The 12,026-nt window shown below is 43.9% G+C and overlaps 1 protein-coding gene across 9 annotated transcripts in view; it reads right to left on the bottom strand.

Moving 5' to 3' along the window:
• Nucleotides 1-5,509, bottom strand: part of ZNF462 (zinc finger protein 462) — a 139,229-nt gene extending 133,720 nt beyond the window's left edge. For 3 of the 9 annotated variants that reach the window (XR_014302286.1, XM_082696830.1, XM_082696834.1), the window contains exon 1: nucleotides 2,305-3,835. The gene's annotated coding sequence lies outside the window, so the exon portion shown is untranslated. Of the gene's footprint in view, nucleotides 1-1,610; nucleotides 2,015-2,304; nucleotides 3,838-5,439 lie in introns of those variants that run through there. The other 6 variants (XM_082696832.1, XR_014302285.1, XM_082696833.1 and 3 more) reach the window with 6 other exon arrangements.
• Between the last annotated feature and the right edge of the window lie 6,517 nt (nucleotides 5,510-12,026).

Here is a 12,026-nt window from a genome sequence, read left to right as displayed (position 1 = left end):
TGAGAACACAGAGAAAAAGAGCAGAATGAAAGGGAAGGGGGAAAACAAAGGAACTAAAAGAAGGCCTTATACACAAATGGAACAACCTGAAGAGAAATGTGGACTCTGGAGAAACTGGGGTCAGTCAGTCTTAGGGTTCCTCTGAGAGCTTGCAGGATTTGTTGTTGTTGTTGTTCTTACCCCTTTTTGCAGAAATCAGCCCAAACCAGACAATAAAGTCTTGCCATGCATCAAATCATGATGAAAACCAAGCCCCAGAACTCCATAATCTCAGCTTTAGGGCCACCACCATCTTCACAATGAGGAAATAACAATTCCTGGTGACTTTTCAGGAGACCTGGAGGAGCTTAAAAGTTGGGTGAAGACCTCGGTGGAAAACGTTTAAGGTTTTTGCCTTGCCTTTCCTGAAGGAGGTCAAAACCCTTCAGGTCCACTCAAAAGAAGAAAAAAAATTTCAAAAGTTTACTTTAAAATGGAAACAAATGCCTCAATAACTTATGAAAGCACTCCTTTGGTGGGAGAAAAATCTGAGCAGCCCTTACAACTCCCTCCTTTCCTTGCATAATGAATAGATGGTGAGGAACCACCAGAAGATTTCACCCTGGAAAAGAAGAAGGAGTAGGCAGGCAAACCTCCTCCAGCCATCACCAACAGAGCTTCAAAATGGAGACATCCATAATTTTATAAACACTTCTCATCTCAGCTTTGTCTCCTGGAAACCCGCTCTCCTCCATTTTCTGGTGGAGTTACAACATGACACGGCTTACCTGACTCAGTTCCCAGCTCCCAACCAAACTAGTCACTTCCTCCAAAAACCTGCAAGCCACCTCCAGAAACAAAACCAAAGCAAACCAAACCACCAACACAGACACTCAGACACAACCCCCGGGAGCTCTGGGAGAAAAGCCCCAACTGGTTGGTCTTTTCCCATCCCAGACGCGTGCTGAAAAATAAAACTTTTTTTTTCCCCCTTTGGGTAGAGGAGGAATATAAAAAGGAACTCCAGGCATCCTCCCTCCCTCTCTGTAGGTTAGAAGCTACAATGAAAAGAAAATGAGGGTTCCTTCAGGAATGGTGAAAAGCCTGGAGAATGAACGTGAGAAGGAGCTTTGTGTTTTGGAGTCTGGACTGGAACCAAAGCAGACAGCTTGCAAATGGAGGACAGGGAGATAAAGAAAGGGAAAGAGAGGGGCTGCTCCAATGGGGGGCGGCTGCGGCTTCCCCTCGTGCCTGGAAGGAGGGCAGACCCCTGGGAACTGCACCAGGAGTGAGGCGACCCCCAGGCCCCTGCCTTCTTTTCTCCCTTGCTCAGAGAGCCAAGCGTGTGTAATGGCTTCTCCTCTCCAGAAACCGTTGTCCTCCTCCACCAGACGCTTCTGAACCCCCAGCCTGGAGACAGCTCCTCAGCAGCTCCTGAACCTGCGCCCCCCCCCACGCGGCCCGTGCCCCCCCCCCCCCCCCCCCGCTCCTCGCCTCTCTCCTCACCAGCAGCACCAGCAGCACCAGCAGCGGCAGCAGCCACCCCCCCCCCCCCGACACATCCCGACCCCGCATCCCAACTTCGGGGAGAGAGAGGGAGAGAGAGAGAGAGAGAGAAGAGAGCCAAATACCTGAGGAAGAGGGGGGTGCCAATCCGCACGGCTTTGCCATCGGGCTGGGGACAGGCAGACAGAGAGGGGGAAAGGAAGGAGAGGGACAGAGAAAGAAAGAGGTCAACCCGCTCAGGTCGGGGCGGCTCGGAGCGCTCCCTCCTCTGCCCCTCGCTCGCTCCCTCTGGCTCTCGGCTCAGGTCCCCTCGCCTCCCGCCCTCCGCCCCCCTCTCTGTCCCTACTCCTATCCCCACACTCGGAGCATCCGTCCTAGGGCTCCAGCTCTCTCCTCACTCATCTTTCATTTTCTCTTCTCTCCATAGAACTACACGAAATTAATTAAGCCACAGCGCTCCGCTCCCCCCAGAAGGAGCAGCCAGCAGGAAAAGCACAGCCACCTCCACTGCCACCACCACCACCTTCTCCTCCTCCTCTTCCTCCCTCGCTTCTCCTCCTCCTCTTCCTCCTCCCCCTCCTCCTCTCCCTCCTCCCCCTCCTCCTCCTCCTCCTCCTCCTCCTCCTCCTCCTCCTCCTCTTCTCTCTCGCTTCTTCTCCTCTCCCAACAGCCAGTCCATGCAGGGGACTTCCTCTCCTCCCCGCTCCACCAACCCTCCTTGGCCGAATGAATGAGCGCGTTTGTGCCTCCACCGCCCCGCGCTCTCCTCCCCGGAGCACTCGGACCACCCCGAGGTGGCTGTTAATTGCAGTAACTTACAGAAGAAGCGTCCCGGCGCCGGGAGGTGTTTCGGGTTCTCCAGCCCCACCGCCTCCTTATCCTCTTTCTCTTTCTCCTCTTCCTGCTCGGGTTATTGTTGTGGAAGTTGTTTGGGAGTCTCATGTGCTTCTGCCGGGTCTCAGCAATGGAGGATCGCCATCTTCCCTGCCTTCCTCGGCTCCTCAGACTCGCTGCAGCTGCAGATGACCTGAGATATCCGTCTCTCTCTCTCTCCCTCTCTCTCCCTCCCTCCCTCTCCCTCTCACTCTCTCTCTCTCCCCTCTCTCTCCTCTTCTCTCTCCTCTCCTCCCTCTCCCTCGCGCGCTCTCTCTCTCTCTCCCTCCCTCTGTGTCTCTCTCTGAATAATGAGCAACCAGAGGGAGAGAGAAAGCAAGACAGAAAGAGAGAAGGAAGACAATCTTCTCCTGCCACACAAAACGCCGGAGCACCAGGGGGTGCGCGAAGCCTTTCTAATAACAACAACAACGTGCAGGAGACAGGAAGAAAAAAGAAAGAAAGAAAGAAATGAGAAAAGGGCTGGGGGGAAAAAAAGGGAGAATTATCCAAGAGCTGGAGAAGAGCAGAAGGAGAAGCTGGAGGAGATGCTGAGGCTGCGGCTGCTGTCCCCCCTCCCCCCCGCTGAACCCCAGAAGGAGGCAAGGTGGTTGCAAAGTTAAGGCTGGGACATTGTCTTTGTCACTCAGAGCAACACAGAGCCAGGCCAGTGAGATGCAAGAGGAGGAGGTGGCGGCGGCGGCGGAGGAGGTGGTGGTGGTGGAGGAGGAGGAGGAAGAGGAGGAAGAGGAGGAGAAGGAGGCAAAGGAGGAGGAGAAGGGGAAGAGGGAGATGAGATGAATAAAGACCTGCGGAGAAGGCGGTGCGAGGAGCGCGGCGGCCGGGCTGAGGCGTGCGCGCTCGCGTCCCGGAGGCGCCCGGCCGCCCTGGCCGGCAGAGGAAGCCCCCAGTGAGGACCCTGCCCGGCCGCTCATAGCTCTCCCAACATCAGCCCAGCCCGAGGCGCCGAGCCCCGGCCCCAGAGAGTCCCTCACACGCATCCATCTAGAGGCCAATCTTTGCAAAGAACATACATGGGGAACTAGAGGTTGCAAGTCTAAACCCAGATCAACCACGTGGGGCTTTTTAATCCCTTTCCAGCTTGCGGTGTGAGTATCTCCAGTGAAAAGCTCAAATTGTCCATTACTGGCACGTATTTTGAAGTCTTCTCCCCCGAAATAAAGGCTCATTGTGCATTTTATTTCTTTTCTGATATGGAAAGGGGGGATGGGGGATGGAAGGAACCCATCATTCTGAGCTTCGGAACCACCACTTTATTTTCCTAACTTGTGAAATGTTTTGACGGCGCACCAAAAGGAAAAAAAAAAAATCTACTTAAATAACTTTACACCCTCCAGCCCCGCGTTGTTTGCACTTTCTGGCTGATCATCTAAAGGCTCGGAAAGTAACAATCAGCGCTTCTAATGATAAGGTGTCATGGTGTTGAAGACAAGAGAACCAAGATGAGGCTTTCACACCTTGAATTTTATTTAGTGTAATTTTCCCCCAAATCGTTCTGAACTATCTCTTTTGCAAAGGAATGGGTTCCCCCTCACCCCTCACCAGGTCGAACGTCTCCTAAGGCTTTAATTTGATTTGGGAGGGGTGCCTACACTATAAAAAAAAAAAATCAATACAGCAAGTCAGGAGCAATTGAAGTTCAAGGGCACGGGCTGGTTGTACCATTTCTATTTCTCGCATCCTCGAGTTGGACATCACCAGCAACGGGAGAGAGAAACACACAGCGCGCGGGGCAGAGACCTTAATTAAAGTTTCTTTTGTCCGCGTCTGAATTGGGGGATGTTGGATTCCTTTGCATTGGGGAGCGCGCATCCGGTGGAGAAGGCGCGGTGGTGAAGATCCTGGGCCAGATTGTCCTCTTTAATACTCCTCCTCCGCCACCCGCGCCCCCCCCTCCCCGCCGCCACACACACCCCAAACAACAGTCCGGGAAGATATACCCCTAAACCCATACAATAAAGGGGAGGAGGAGACGCGCGCGGAGTTGGTTCCCATCGGATAGCGGGCTTTCATAAACAGATCCGACTCCTCATTTTCCAAGATTTTTCCCAATCGTTTATTCCGGGGCAGAATGTCTCACCCAGAGGCACGATTTCACCCCCTCGCAGTCAACACTTCCTGCCCTTTTCTCCTCCCACTCACACTGAAAAGCCTGGGAGCCCTAAAAGGGTGTTGATGGCGGGGGTGATAAATAAATAAATAAATGACACTCTACGCGTGCGGTGGAAGAGAAAGGGGGGGGGGGAGGGCGAGGAGAGGGAAGAGAAAAAGTAGGGAGAGGAGAACAAGGAGGAGAAAGCACAGAGGCGAAAGGGAGACGGGAGTCAAAGAAAGAGAAGAGAAAGAAGAAAGGAGAGAGGACGGTAAGGCTGCTCAGAACTGAAATGCCCCTGGCTTTGTGCAGAACTGGCAGGACTCTCCCTTCCAGGTGCCCGGAGGGACCCGGGGAAGTCCTTCTGCCCCGAGCTCCTCCCCCGGGACCCCAGGGGTGTCTGAGCGCCGGCTGCCGCTCCCCCCACAAATTCCTCGTGGCAACGAGAGGAAGCGCGCCAGGTCTCCGCCGTCCCTTCAGTGCCCCAGCTGATAATTTACCTCTTTGTCTTTAATAAAAAGCTGACTTTCTCTGTCAAGCCCTGCACCGGGAAAATAACAATCGTATTTCAGGTTGAAAGCCCCTATTACCGCTGGGTTTTGGAGGCTGTGATAAAAATCTTCCTCGACGTGAAGGTACCTTCTGGGTTGGCTGGGGTCGGAAGTCCTAAGATGGGGGCCGCCCTTCCCCGGGGGCAGGGTCGCACGGAACCAGGCGGTGGGGAGGGAAGAGGAAGCGCCGAGGTCAGAGGAAACCCAAGGCTCCTGGGGCACCAAAGGGCTGCCCGCAGTCGGGGAATGAGCCCTGGGGAGGAGCCTTTTGCGAGAATGCGAGCGCGCCCCAACACGCCTCAGACCTCATAAACCCACTTGGCAAAGACCCGGGAAGCGGCTGGCCGACCGACTGCGGTGAACTCGAGAAATTAACCTGCGCTACAATTAAACGGGCTGCCGCCCTTTCAGACTCACCTCCAGCGACCGAGACAGAGAGCTCCCGAACCGGCCGCGGGGGGACCTGGCTCCTCCCTCCCGTCCCAGGAGAAGAGGACAAAAAGGGGAGATGGACTTGGAGATGGCCCCGCCCTTCAAACGCTCCAATCCTTGGAAACTAAACCTCCTCTCCAAGCCTCCACGTCTAGAAGGGACAAAGGCAGCGAGGAGCTCCACAGACCGATGGGTGGCTTTCGGGCTTCTCATGTGGGTGCACTGGGGGAAAGGTACAATGGCTAAGTTTCCATTCCAAATACAGGACAGTCTTTAGAAGACCATCTTCTGGTTTAGCAGCGAATTGACTTCCCCAAGCCGAGAAGCGAACTATTGCAGAACTCCCGCAAAGCCCTGCTTTTTGAATGTGGAAAGGCTACATTTTCAATGAATGATGCCATACACAATTTCGTCGACTTCTTTGAGGTCACAACTGCCTTAACTCTCCAACTAAAACAACAGAAGATACTCAACACGGTTGGGGATTAGGCTTTTTGTTTGCTTGTTTTTATTGGGGGCAGTTTTCATTCAAATGATAGTAAAGCAAGTGGATAGATAAAAGCTAGGTCAGTCAAGGAAAGCGCTGCGGCTGAAGGTTTTAGTGAAAACCTCGATAAAGTTGGCACTTAAGCAACTGTAATTATGCTTTGCCATTAGCGGACAATTAAGATAACAGGAGAAAGTTCGCACCTCCTGCTAGGTCATTCCTTAAGAAAATTCACAAGGATAACACAAGCCTACCTGGTAGGATATCTTCTCCACCAGGAAGGTTAATTTCTAAATTTTTCGCATTAAAAATGGAAAAGCTTAGTTTTTGTACACAGCCAACAACGTAAGGGAAGTCTTATGGGGACATGTTGACTGCGTAAAATTTGCCTTTTGTTCCTGTATCCCATGCCATTATGTCCTGGAGTCATATGGGATTTCAAGACTTTATTATAATGTTCATGAGGAAATATGAACGTGTTGGAAGTCTGGACTTTCTTCTCCCTTATCATGGGTGACTGGCATGCAGGCTCCTCATGAAGGGAAATTATGGCTCATCAAAAGAGTGACTTTATGAGCATTAACAGAATAATAAATCTTGCAATTTTAGTTCAAGAAACAGTGGAGTCCTACAATCAGAGTGACCCATGCAAATATGATCTACGTAGGTGCCCACCTCTAGAAGGATTGGGGTAGCCTATAAATCATTTTGGCTTTTTAAAGGTTTAGGAAAGAAAGGCACCCAGATCTCTCAAAGAAGTGTTTCCTGGGAGTAAAAGGACCTCTGTCACCTGCAGGAAGGAATCATGGAAAGAAGAGCTGGTCCAGAGGCCACATTAAAAAGACAGAATTTCAACTGAAACAAGAGCTATTCACTCCTGTTCTTGTTCTGTCATTGTTACAATATTTACATTATATCATATAAAAAAAGAAAAGTCCTCCTTACAAAAACTATTTTAAAAAAAAGCCAACCCAAAATTCCAGTTTATAACCCCACTTTCTAAATTCCAGCTGGAAAACTGTTCATGCTGATGATTTTAGCAAAACAAAGAGCAAATGAATTGAGTATGGCTTTTTCAGAAGTCTCAATTAGTCCATCTTTAAACATTTGACCATATTGTGACAGACCTCTTGAACTTGGTGGTATTTTCCCGCCTATACAAAACTTCTTTTCAGCACAGTTCAATGTAGTCTTTTACTATTTGAGTTTCTGATTTTCAAAGGGTTATTCTAAATCCTCAAGATCTTCTACTGTCGTTGGAAATTACTCAGTCTTTAAAAAGGTTTTTTTTTTTTTAATTTCAAATTCAGTAATTATGGATCCACCAAATATCTACAAAGTTAAGTCACTAACACTTTCCTTCCGAGCCCTTACAGAAAAATCAATATATTCTCATAAACCCATATCCAAATATGTATAACTAGTTGACTAGTGTCCATGCCTAGGGAGGAGTGATGAAAAGAAGACAAAGGTGGATAATTTGTGATTCTGAACAGCTCTCAAAGGAAGGGAAATTGCATGACTTATATTAAATTTACTTCATATGAATCTTTGTATATATATACCTTTGGATACCAGAGAGTATAGTTCAATAGCAATGTTCTAAAATTCAAAAAAAAAAAAAAAAAAGTCTTTCTCCCTTAGTACAAGTTAAATTTACAGTTCTATCAAACTAGTTACCATAATATGGAACATTCATATGTAATATCATTCAATCATTGAATATCTATTTAGCAGCCACAATGTGCCACACTTAGAGCTGAATATTAGGGATGCAAAGAGGAATAGGAGACAATAGGTTAGAGTCTCAATGCATGATCTACTTGTTGACCCACTAGCTTTAAAATCACATTACTTGGTTATAGAACTTTACTTTGTTTTTGGGGTTTTTTTACTTTCTCAAAAGCAATACAGGAATTTAGCCAATTTGGGGACTATAATTAACTTGAACGTAACTTGCGCCTATTATGAAGTGATTGAGAAGTGGTATTTTGTTAAAGTAAAATTTTGGGGCTTCATTTTAAAGTCAATATCCTACTTAACTCATATTTATACATGAATTTCTTAATAGAGGAGATCTTTTTAGGAAAGAGCAACCTGAGCTTAACTATGATTAGATTAACCAAAATTCAGAAGAAAAAGACTCAGCTGAGAGATTGCCCATTTGTTGAAGCATCCTTCTCTAGCAGAAAAACCAGTATTTCCAGATTCCTGCTACTTGCTCTGGAAACTAAAGCTTAGAGATGGGACCTGACTTGGTCAGGACCACAGAGCTGGTCAGAGGCAGTCAACTCTAGAAGTTTTGCCTCTATGGCATTTTCCTGAAGTTACTGTTCTCAGATCACTTCAAGATTGTTTTGTGTACATGTTATTTACTGAACATATATTATTTTAAAATCAACTTTAAAAATAAATTAGCTTTATCAAAAGCAATAATACCCATTATATCACAGGTCTGGTGGGCTATTTTATATATACATTTTCAATATGTATCAAAATAAATATATTATTAAAATTAATTGGATTAAAGCACAGTCTGATAGTATACGTGCCAAACTGTATGTTTGGTAAGGGGTTAGAGAAATGGAAAAGAAAATGTTGTTTGAGCTATTTTTGTGTGTACAAACATGAATCATTTTTACACTTTAAAAAGTAAATAACAATAAAAATAATAATAATAATGTGGTCTAGCAGTGACTACTATACCCCCAAATTAAGCCCTCCCATTATAGATTCCTAGTAGGAATTAAAACTTGACACAAGTCTTTTTAGCACAATTAACAATATATATTTAAAGTTTTAAAATGGTCACACCTTTTGTCCCCCATTCCTCCCCTAAAAATCTATCCTAAGGGACCAATCAGAAATGGAGAAAAAACGTATACAAAAAAATGGCACAGGTAAAGTGAGTAATTGAAAATAACTTGTGATTAAGAAAGAGAAGAGAAATGGTAAATAAATAAGAATATATCCCCCCTATGATGTAGTAGGCAGCTTAAAATTGTTAGTAAGATTTTGTAATTAAATGGAAAAATGGCCTCCTGCTAGGTAAAAGACCTGGATACAAAATTATGATCACTGATTATTTCTTATAACACACACACACACACACACACACACACACAAATCACCTTGAAAGGAAATATACCAATGTGTCAATAGTAAATTGACCTCTCATAAAAAATTTAGAAAATGTGGAACTTATATATAATCTATATGTTATATAATTATATATAAACCATATATACCTATGTGTCTATACATACACACACACACATATATACTGATATGGAGTTGACTACTTTGTTTGAACTGAATTGTTGATTACCTGTTTAAGTATTTTAAAACCTTTTTTAAAAATATTTTATTTATTTATTTGACAGACAGAAATCACAAGTAGGCAGAGTCAGGCGGCGGCAGGGGAGGAGGGGAGGGTCCCTGCTGAGCAGAGAGCCCAATGCAGGGCTCAATCCCAGGACCCTGAAATCATGACCTAAGCGGAAGGTAGAGGCTTAACCCACTGAGCTACCCAGGTGCCCCTTAAAAACATTTTAAAGTTAAATGATAGAATCTTCTTTTATGTGTCTTGTTATTATAAATGAGGTTCAAAGAGCTAATTAATATTGTTAATAAATTAGTGGTACAGTAACTGTTTTCAGGAAAATAGTCTAATTTGCTTTTCACAGGGTCAATAAGAAGATCTGAGTGGGCATTTTGAGTATATTTTATATATGAGGAAATTTAAGACCAAAAAGATTAAATGATTTAACTTAAGGTCTTCCAAAGCTAATGGTGTAAAGAAAACTAAAATCCAGGTCTCATAACTTCTTATTCTTGTATTTTGAAAACTAGAATTCCACTATATTCTCAAAATATTATCAAATATTATTAAAATAAAGTTACAAATGGCTAGTATGAAATTCAACTTCATCAGTTATGAACATGAAAGCTATGGCACTCAACTACAAGTTGACAGAAATATATAGTGCATTGAGTGTGTATTTACATTTGCCAGTTGTTAAGATAATTCCCAGTTGTGGAGGATATGGAAAAACAGACCCTTTGGTTCTCTGTTGATGGGACTATGACAAGTTTCAATCTTTCTGGATATATTTAAAGTCTTTAACCCAGAAACTTAACTTTTAGAAACTGACCTAAGTACTCATGACTATTATCAAAAATTTATGTACAAGGAGGTTCACTGTGGCATTAATACCCAACAAGTGATTGGTTAAAAAAAATTATGTTCTTCTTTGTAAAAAAAAAAAGAAGGTGAAAAAATATATATATGCATATATATATATAGCTATCAAATCTGTAATAAATATTAAATGACATTGAAATATTTACATGACTTTTTTGATAAGAGAAAAACAGATTTCAAAACAGTATATATAGCATTATTCCACATGTGTATGTGAGTATGTGTGTTTATGTGTGTATTGAGCATTGAAAACGGATTAGAAAAGTATAATGAAAGTGTTAATGGTTTTTTCCAGGTGATGTAATTTTTCTAGGTGATGTAATTATGGGTATATATTTTCTCACTGTGGCTTCTCAGATTTTTTTTTTTTAAGAGAGCGGGGAGGGAAGGGCGAAGAGAAAAGGGAGAATGGGAGAATCTTTTTTTTTTTTTTTTTAATTCCGTTAGCCAACATATAGTACATCATTAGTTTCAGATGTAGAGTTCAGTTATTCATCAGTTGTCTGTAACATCCGGGGTTCATCACATCAGTGCCCTCCTAATGCCCATCACCCTGCTATCCTCATCCCCCCCACCCACTTCCCCTCCAGCAACCCTCAGTTAAGGGTCTTTCATGGTTTGTCTCCCTGCGTGAGGGAGAATTTTAAGCAGGCTCCACATGCAGCACAGAACCCGACGTGGGGCTCAATCCCATGACCCTGAGATCATGACCTGAGCTAAATTCAAGAGTCAGAACCTTAACTGACTGAGCCACCCCAGAGCCCTAACTTCTCAGATTTTTAAACATTTCTACAATGAATGTATCTTTTTTGGAGTTAGAACGAAAAAAACTATAGAACTTGCAAGTAAATTTTGCCAGCACAGAATTTCTCTTATGTCATAATCACTGACTGAACCAAATGTTTGTCTAATGTGTAAAAGAAATTTAATTGTAAGTTTTCATTAATCATTATTTTAAAACATACGCATCTTGAAGTCCTTGCATATATTCATTTGATTTCCTAAACAGCCTTTACTCAAGAGTTCAATGTTCAGATTTTGGATACTAACTGCCAGCATCAAACTGACTTGACTTTTTATCCACTAACCACTAACCCTGGACTGACCCCTTGTAGATTTCATGTTAATTGTCCTTTCACCATAATGTAGAATCTATACATACTCTCTCCTATCTACTAGGGCGAGGTTTGATTTCCCTGCAAGCTGCTAAGATCAATGTTTCATAAAAGTTGAGTATTGGCTGCATGTTTTTTTAAGTATCTAAAATGCAGAACAAGTTTACTCTTTAGTATCCTTCTAATGTTTATCCTGAAAATTTGCTCATTTCAAGGAGCATGTTTTAAGTAAGTACTTATTGATTTAATGTTCAGAAGAAAGACAAAACCAAATCCAGCAATGTACTTCTACTCACTAGTTTCCAGCTCCTGCTCTTACTAATGATGACCTTGGACTCCATGCATCAGTTTCTATATCTGTAAAAGAAGAACAATTAAATATTTATAAGATTGCTATGAAGCTTTTTTTTAAAATGCAGATAAAGAACATGGGGGTTTTCAAGTGTAAATTAATATGATCCAAGTCTATAGAGCTTCACTGTGAGATGGCATAGATGAAGGAAAAGCTCCAAAGTCAAAAGACAGGTCTTTAGTCTAGAAATTCAAAACCAAAATAGGCACCCCTGTCAAAAATTAATCCATTACTATTTAAACAAAATTTAAAAATCAACAATTACTAATGAAAAACCCAAACAAATTAATTGTATCTAAATTCTCCTATTACTACTTACTTTCTGCTTGCTGGTTCCATTTGTTTTTTGCTAGAACTCAGCTACCAGACTGAGTTATTGCCAGAGGTTTTCTAAAAATGGAACAGAAAGTCTTA

This window comes from Mustela nivalis (genome assembly GCF_964662115.1).
Source record: "Mustela nivalis genome assembly, chromosome: 13".
Lineage (NCBI taxonomy): Eukaryota > Metazoa > Chordata > Mammalia > Carnivora > Mustelidae > Mustela > Mustela nivalis.
This window is presented reverse-complemented; position numbering and strand designations above follow the sequence as displayed.